This window comes from Haliotis cracherodii, unplaced genomic scaffold, assembly GCF_022045235.1.
Source record: "Haliotis cracherodii isolate W230 unplaced genomic scaffold, xgHalCrac1.p SCAF_21, whole genome shotgun sequence".
Lineage (NCBI taxonomy): Eukaryota > Metazoa > Mollusca > Gastropoda > Lepetellida > Haliotidae > Haliotis > Haliotis cracherodii.
The window spans coordinates 5,976,167-5,985,766 of record NW_027266277.1 but is presented as its reverse complement, the minus strand read 5'-3'; the positions used below and the strand labels follow the sequence as shown (position 1 = coordinate 5,985,766).

The 9,600-nt window shown below is 41.4% G+C and overlaps 2 pseudogenes; both read left to right on the top strand.

The window, feature by feature from the left end:
* Positions 1-1,935: 1,935 nt before the first annotated feature.
* On the top strand, positions 1,936-3,758 carry LOC139471049 (uncharacterized; annotated as a pseudogene).
* Positions 3,759-6,090: 2,332 nt separating this feature from the next.
* Positions 6,091-6,896, top strand: LOC139470746 (uncharacterized; annotated as a pseudogene).
* The last annotated feature ends 2,704 nt before the right edge of the window (positions 6,897-9,600 follow it).

Below are 9,600 nucleotides of genomic sequence, written 5' to 3'. Positions count from 1 at the left end.
TCGATGCCAGCACAAGATAAATAATTGTTGAAGCACTTACCTGTTATAGAAAATCATTTTTGTATTTTTCATTTTCACATAGGACGCAAAGGCGCCACACATACTGCTATAGGCTTTTATGTTACAGTATCTGGACCCGGTCATCACACAGCGGACGGCCATGGGCAGGTGGACTCCTTCAACAACAGGGGCGTAGAAGTTTACATCACATCGTTTGGTTTTAATAAAGTGGAAAGCGTTTTCCGGATTCACTGGTAAGTCCACTTTGCAACTCATGTTGGCCCCCCATCTGACGATATCATTCAAGCCATTACACCGGGCACATGCCGAGTTTCGGAAATGAAGGCCAAGCCTTGTGTCGGTTACAGGGACGAGATCTTCAAAGTTCTCCTGGTACTGCAAACATCGCTTCACATCTGTCCTGTTGCTAGCTGTTGCGGGACACTGTGCAATTAGTAACAAGTCATTCCAAAGACACACAGTATGTGCTTTGTGGAACATGGACACGTTTCTGTTGTCTGGTGGTGAGCAAACGAAGAGGTAGTCCTCGCAGCAGTTGTTGTACACTGGACATCGGTCATCGCATGAGCATGGCATGCTTCGAAACTGACCGCACGCACCAACACATGACCATTTTGGACCATAGCAAACATCAGGCCTGATTGGTAGGTAGGAGCTGCTTGTATTAGTGTCTTGGGGAGTAGCTGATACGAGACAGTTGCAACAGAAGATGAAGTAAAGCACAGTGCCTATCCAGCACGCCATGTCAGTCTAACCGTCTTACCGATATTAAAACTTCAGTGGAAATGCTGGCTTGTGTCTTGTGTGTCACTAGCCATTACCAATGTCACCTCAAACATCGCCGGCAAATGAAATCAGAAGAGCGACATGTAGCCGCATTAGCACTGTGTCTTTTTTCCGGGCGGATGTGAAAGAAGAAACTATAGAAGGTATTATCTCAGTCATATACTGCCTCGGGGCAAGCAGCGGAATGTACGTCATGGACATTAAGGGATTAAAATCACATACTGCCGAATAGATATGGCAACTATGAACACTGAAGGGCTGTTGACAAATGAAACTGCTCCAGCAAACTAAAACTCAAACGTGTAGGGTCGTCATTGTCGGTCACGTTGCAATCATCAGGCAACGTACGTTATTTTGTACAGTTTGAAATGTACCTTCCAGTTGGATGCGCAGCGACACAGAACTGTAGCTCCCCTGACGACGTATCATTGTATATGTTTGGACAGACTTAGGGATAAAGTTTGACCACAACCAGGTTTGACAAGCACCAAAACAAGAACATGATATATTGTTTGGTCCCCTGGTTATATTTTGTTGATTACCAGTACAGTCCGCTCAGTTAGCTGATACAACACGTAAGGGGGAAAAGACTTTTTTCCAAAGAAAATAGAATAAAATTATGTGTCCCCTGGGTTTACCAAAAGAAATAAATTGTTCACTCTCATTCTCACACAGATGCTGACTCGGCTGTTAATGATATGCCAATATACTGTATATGACTATACTGTGCCTTTATTGATTTAAAAGCAGCTTTTGACTCTGTGTCACATAGTGCTCTGATGTACAAACTTTGGACTGGTAATATTAAAGGTTTTGTTTTTAGATTACTTAGAAATATGTATGAAAATGTGAAATCATGCGGGTCTCTGAATTCAGGATTTACTAAATTCTTTGACGCTTCATTTGGAATTAGACAGGGTTGACAGTTTTCAATTTCATTCTTTATTAAAGACATAGTAGATTTTTTGCAACAAGATAAGCAATGGTGTATTAGTATGGGTACACTACAGTTATCTATGCTGCTTTTTCCAGATGACATTGTACTAATAGATAGTACAGTTATTGGTCTTCAAAAGAGATTAAATAAACTTTCCCAATATTGTGATCAATGGCAGCTGCAAATAAATAATGTCAAGAGCAAGGTAATTGTCTTTCGCAAAGGTGGTCGATTAAAGAAATATGATTTTTTTTCTCTAAATACATGTCTGCTTGAAATTGTTTCAGTGTATAAATATTTAGGTGTACATCTTTCAAGCTCTGGTTCATGGTTTAATACACAGAAAACTTTAACACTTCAGGCCAATAAAGTTTTGCAGTCACTAAAAACAAACGTTATCGATTTTCATAAGTTACCTTTACATGTTTTGACTCATTTATTTGATGTCAAGCTTCTACCAATCTTGCTGTATGGCAGTGACGTTTGGGGGTTTCATCCTTCACCTGATATTAATATATTCCATGGCAATTTCTGTAAACAGCTTTTACATTTAAGACGGAGTACACCTAATATTGTTGCAAGGGGGGAGGTAGGTCGTTATTCACTTAAAGTTAACTAATATATGAAAATTATTAAATATTGGACTAGATTGATATTTCAAATTGATAATCCTATTTTGAAAAATGTCTATGATTATCAAGTGTCCTTGGCAGAAAAGGGTATTGAATGTTGGGCTTTTCATGTAATCTAATTTGTGAAAGCCAGTATGAAACAAATTTGTTTAAGTGGGAGGTTAGGCACCCTACTACAGTTCAGTGGATTTGCCTCCCGTACACCAGTGTGTTGGTAATCGTAAACCGATCACGTGACGCACGTGACTGCATCAAGCCTCATTCTGCGTACACCAGCAAGCAGCCAAACGCAAATTTCATAGGCAACATATCATTTATTGTCTTAGTGTAATTTCTTGTCCGTACGTTGGTGAGAAGAACGATATCATGTCGGAGATCGAGGAAGCGGAAGATCCAAGCAACCAGCGACCGGAGATCATCGCGGAAATCGGCTCGAGTCAACAAATCAACGAATCGAAGTTCTCAGCCCGGCGATGCGGACAACATAGCGTCAACTACCGTCTCTCGGTCATCGCAGCCCGTCGACGCGAGGAATGGATCAGGTGATGTATTACCTCATGTTTTCAATAATGATGCAGGGTCTCATGTAGTGATAGGCTTAGATACCCCAACTATCCCACAAGTACAGTCGGTAAATCACAACACACACGCTCTCGCATCTGTTGCCATTGACAACGATACGCTTAACATGCCTATAAATGCTAGGATAGCATGCAGTGGTGACAAAATGGTTGCCTTGTCAACTGACAATGTTGGTTCCTTTATCCCCCAACCAATTAGGGATAAAATACACAATGGGGAATGTGTAGATCTGGCTACCCTGATTAAGGGATTGGATAAGGAGCAAAGTATGGATAGCACTATCAGAGTAAACTCAATGGGTCAATTGGAAATGTCACGCCAGTCGAAGGACATACAGTCAGTGGAAGAGTGGACAACAGCCTTTATCATATTTGTCAGCATATACCTGGAGAAATTCCCCGAAAGCCACCAGCAAATGCTTAAATATTTGCACACAATTAGATTGGCGGCCAGCAGGGGCCAGGGTTGGCAAAATTATGATAAACAGTTTAGGCTGCGCATAAGTAGATCCACAGACAAGGCATGGGGCACAATCAACGCGGAATTGTGGATGTTATACATGAATGTCACTCCTCAACCTGTGAACCGCAGTTTCAACACTCTCAAGCAGCCTTCACAATCTCCAACTGCAAACACCTTAAAAGTTGTTTTTTGCTGGGATTTCAATGACCCTGGAATATTTTGTCGCAGACAACATTGCCGTTTTCCTCATGTTTGTTATCAGGTGATGGGAGCCACCCATTCCCAAAGTGCCGATTAAACCAATCAGTTACAGGAAATCAACCAACCCCAGAGGTTAATACATTTCAGTTTCGCAACAGAAACCTCCCAAAACGTGCAAGCATTGGGCCATACACTTATCAAAGTAGATAAGCTATTAGCATACCTGGAGTCCTACCCATTGTTAAGTGATGCCGGTGTTCTTCGTTGCGGTTTCACCGAAGGATTTCATTTACATTACACAGGACCCAGAGAGGCCAGTTTAGTTTGTAATAACCTAAAATCAGCTCAAGATCCCAATATGGAACAAATCATACTTGGGAAACTTTCCAATGAAGTACAATTAGGCCGAATGGCCGGTCCATATCAGAACCCACCTTTACCAAACCTGAGGATCTCTCCTATTGGAATTGTTGCAAAGAAAGAAGTAGACGGGTACCGCATCATCCACCACTTATCGTATCCAGATGGTATGTCAGTAAATGATTTCATCAGCCCCAGCCTTTGTTCCGTAACCTACTCATCCTTTGACGATGCAATTTTTGATGATTCAGCAGCTTGGTCCGGGGGCATACTTAGCAAAGGCCGACATCAAAAGTACTTTCAGGTTATGCATGGTGCATCCTCATGATTTTCACTTACTAGGAATAAAATTCTTACATAAATATTATGTCGACAAAGCATTACCATTTGGATGCAGTATAAGCTGCTCAATATTTGAAAATTTTTCCACTTTCATCCAGTGGATAGTTCAAACAAAGTTGAATTCTCAAGGTGAGTTGATACATTACTTGGACGACTACCTATGCGGAGGATCTGGAAGAGATAAGTCTGAATGTCAGTTAGTCCTGTCAACATTATTAGCAACTTGCGACGAACTCGGAATACCTATAGCCAGTCACAAAACAGTAACACCAACAACATTAATCAGCTTCCTTGGAATTCAGCTAGACACAGTCAGAATGGAGTTAACCATACCAGCAGACAAAATACAGGATGCTAAGGATAAACTCAGGTTTGTCATGTCAAAATCCAAAGCAACCAAACAGCAAGTAGGGAGTCTCATTGGTTCACTAAATTACATAGGTAGGGCCATTCACATCGGCAGGGCCTTACTACGGAGATCCATCGATTCAATTTGTGGTATTAAGAAGCCCCATCATAAAGTTAGGGTAACAAGGAATATGAAAGATGATTCTCAGATTTGGCTTTCATTCCTGGACAATCAAAATGGAACGTCATTATTCCTGGATCAATGCTGGATTACCAATGAAGCATTACACCTCTACACAGACAGTGCATCGGGAGAGTCATGTGGGTTTGGAGCGTACTTTCATGGACGCTGGACCAACGGTTCATGGCCAGGACATTGGAGGACTTTAGGCCTCACACGAAACATCACGCTGCTGGAATTTTTCCCAGTCTATGTTGCGGTTAACATTTGGGCTGATGCCCTCAGGGGCAAAAAGTTAATAATAAATAGTGATAACCAAGCAGTAGTGTCCATACTGAACAAGCAGTCAACTAAATGTAAGAATACTATGCAGTTTGTGAGGCAGTTTGTACTTCATTGTCTCAACATAAATTTATTAGTCAAAGGTCAGTATATTCCTGGTTTTAAAAACAGCATTGCAGATTCCTTATCTCCTTTTGATCTTCAGAAGTTTCGTCAGCTGAAACCAGAAGCCAGAACCAAACCGACACCAGTACCCAAGAATCTGTGGCTTATCTAAAATCCGAGGCTTTTGCCTTAATTAAAGCATCAGTGTCGAGCAATACTCAACACACCTATGCAGCTGCATTAAGGTCATTTGACAAATCATAAAATACCTATGATTTGGCCTGTGCCGGTAGATGATATTTTATGTTACATAGCCAGTATGTCTAGGAAGGCCTTTGCAAGCTCAACTATAGCTCAACATCTCTCAGCTCTTGGCAGACATCACAAAATTAATAGCTGGTCTGACCCTACTGAAAACTTTTTAGTTCGCAAATGCATGCAGGGATACAGAAATACAGCAGCTCTGGTGTCAACGCCTGATGCAAGACACCCAATCACAATTGATATGTTGAAGAGGCTACCTAATGCCCTCCAGGCTATTTGTACGTCAGGTTATGAAGCTTGTTTATTTGCTGCCATGTTTAACTTGACATTTTTTGCATTCCTACGGATTGGTGAGATAGCGTTTGTGACCAAGATGAATCAGGACAGAACACTTTAATTGGCAGATGTCGGTATCATTTCACAGGCAGTGCACGTTAAGATTTGCTTTTCGAAGAATGATCAACAGGGCAAAGGCACAACTCTGATAATCCCAGCTAGGTCTGATCCTACAATTTGCCCAGTCAGGTCATTAAGTGCATATCTGTCTTTACGCTCAGCCCAACCAGGCCAGTTCTTCATGCATTTGAATGGTAAAGCTGTCACCAGATATCAGTTCTCTGCAGTATTCCGGAAAGCCTTACAGTTCCTCAACTTTCACACACAAAACTACAACACACACTCATTCAGGATTGGAGCTTCTACATATGCAGCAACACAGGGAATACCACATGAGCTACTTTGGAAATCTGCTGCATACGCTAAGTACATTCGCATCAATATGTTGTAACAACTCATTTTTGACAGAAATATGGCTTGTCGGCTCCAGCCTTATCTACTGGGCTCACCAGAGAGCAGTTGCAAGGCCAGTGGGATTGGACCTGGGCCTGCAGAAGTATGGACTCAGCTTAACATGGTATGGGAGTAGGGGAATGAAGTGGAAATCATTGTTGCCATTTCTTCAGCAAACACTAAGGCGCAGTCTTCCACCAGCATGGCTCCTCCTTCATTTGGGAGGTAACGACCTTGGGGACGTGCCAACAACAGTACTGTTACAAACGGTGATTCGGGATCTTACTAAAATTCATCACATGATGCCCTTCACACAAGTCATATGGTCAGATGTTCTGCAGAGGGTCACATGGCGGGGTATACCAGACGGCAGAGTTATGGAGCACAAGAGGAAGAGATTTAATAGATTTGGTAGGAAAGGTGTACTAGACCTTGGAGGTCGCGTTCTCGGGCACAACGAAATTAACATAGCAGATAGGGGTTTGTTCAGACAGGATGGTGTCCACCTGTCGGACATTGGCAATGACATTTTCGTGAACTCATTGCAGGGGTTCTTGAGTTATTTGCTGGTTTGTCCTCGTCCAGGCGTTCATTTCAAAACTAGTGTCGCTCGTATTCAGTTCTTATGCTTAATCCTCAAGGGAATGAGCTTGCTATAAACCAAGCTCAGTGGCGGAGGTCGTGGCAGGCAACTCAATTTTCTCATTAACTGTAAGTAAGTTCAGCCTCAACGTGCTAACTGCACCTTATGTAGTGTACCCAAACCACAGAGGATGACAGTGTATGTAATGACACAGGATGGACTGCAGCTCACGCCTCACGTTGTGTTTAGCCACGGAGGATGAACTGAACTGTCATCTCTATTCCGGCCCAGTTGGTCATGTGTATATTCCGGCCCATTTGGTCATGATGTGTATATTCCGGCCCATTTGGTCATGATGTGTATATTCCGGCCCATTTGGTCATGATTTGGTAGTTACTCCATTGCCTCACGATGTGTACCCATCTAAACCTCGGACGCAAGCAATGTAACTGCTTTGCTGTGTACTGTGTAACACTGCTTGTCGCGACTTCCGCCTGTATTGTTATGTAATAAAGCTGCGCCCGCTTTTTGCCACTGAAGAAGCATCGTGTTATCTTTTGTATTCTTTCATTCACACTTAAAACAGTTATTATCATCATATGGTTTTGGTTCTGTCTGGTGTAATGAAGATGTTCCAAATGTAAATAAGTTTATTGTTTGTTTTAAGCAAAGATGTATAGATATAGATCAACAAATTAGGTTAAGTAAATTAAAAACATTTTCCAAACTTTAAATGTATTCACAAATTAAACCATGCATTGTATTAGAAAGATATTTAACATCAATACCTGTTAGAGTATATCAATTTGCTCTTAGTTCTTTCCGTTGTTCGAGCCATAACCTTATGCTTGAAGAAGATAGAACAATTGGTCTTTCTAGAGATGAACGCTTATGTCCATTTTGTGTAGTCCGTGTAATTGAAACTGAGTATCATTTCTGCATTGAATGTCAATTTTACTCAGATCTAAGAAATAGTCTTATACCTAAGTATTACCATTCACAACCTTCATTTTATAAATTTTGCACTCTTATGTCTTGCCAAAATGAACATATTATTAATAAATTAGCTAAATATATTTTTCTTGCTTTTGAGAAACGACAACAATTTTGTAAATGTATGCAATAATTCAATTGTTTCACAATGTATATCACTTATATTATCTGGCGCCTGCTATTGTTGTAATCCACTGTATCCATATTGTATAATGGGCCGGGGGCCTCTTTACTGAAATAAACTCACTCACTCACTCGGGTTCACTTATTTTAAATATACTTGAACCGAACATCGTGACTTTTGCATCTTTGGCAAAGACGTTTCAATCTATTTATATTTTCAGTTTCACCTGTAATGGCGAATCTGAAACCTCATCAAAACTATCTCCAAACAAACAGTCATTTGGAGAGGAAGTGTGCACGGACGTGAATTATGATCAGTGCATTAGTTACTACTGCTGAGGGCACTCTAGTGTTGTTGGCGTCGCTGGCTGTGGGTAACAGCTTGTTTATCATGCACGCCGCAAGGACATCATTTGGTGAAAACAATGTAATCTTTAACAGTACGTACAACGGTTATATAACTGTCTTGGAAGCAAGGACAGAACATTTTATTTATGACAGTACAGTACAACATGCTGCTTTCATATGTTTCCTGACTTGTGACAGCGACATTAATGTAAATATATACACAAAGAAAAAAGTTAAGCACACCTCTATTTCTGAACCATGACAAATGGCAAAAATCATGGCATGGGATGACTGATCACAGGAGCTGGGCGAGACCAATGTCATCAGATAGAACAAACATTTGACAAAAAATAAAGAAGATATTGGTAAGTTGTGATTGAAATTTTCTGACAAAAACATCATAGTAACACAGGTACTGTTTTTGACCTTAGACAATACCTAAAAAAGTATAGAGCTGCAGGATTAAGTAAACGAGTTACGTTTGATGTTTCATGCGAAAATGTTCCTTAAAGTCTCCACTTGACATGACACGTGAAACAGATCAGTAGCGGGTATAACCTGCAACCATGAGAGATACACCCCCAAACCATTACCGAGGCCCCGCCGCATGCAACAGTCAGTTTAATGTTTCTGGGTGTAAAACAAGTTCCGGTGCCTTCAAACTCTCGTTCTTCCATCAGTGACGAGGAGCAGAAAGCGACTTTCGTTTGACCAATGGATCTGTCTCCAAGTTCTCAGATTCCAGTTCTGTCGCGCAATACACCATGCTAAACGAGCAGCTTTGTGGTGATCTCTAAACAAGGGACGCTTTATGACTCGTCTAAACCTCAGTCCTGCTGCTTTCAACCGGTTCCTGACAGCTGTTTCAGACGATTACTTGTTAAAAAGGGTTCTCGGCGTATGAACGGTCTTCGTGATGTGTCGTTACAGGAGGTCTTCCAGGTCTGGGACGGTCCTGTACATCACTGGTCTGAGCATGTTTCTCGACTAAACGGCTTACGACAGTGTGATGATACCCCAAAATCCGACCAATGGCATTACAAGACATTCCTGCGTTATGCATGCCGACTATTTGCCATCTTGTGGTCACACAATGTCATGGAATAACTGTTTAAAACCGAGCTAAAGAAAGCAATTTTAACGTTTGGATATACTGCTTTTGGAGGGTAGCATGCATGAATGGCACGTGAGCTTTCGTCACGCATGACTGATTACACCATCTCGAGAAAACATAATTCTTCCCGTAATTATATCTTTCATG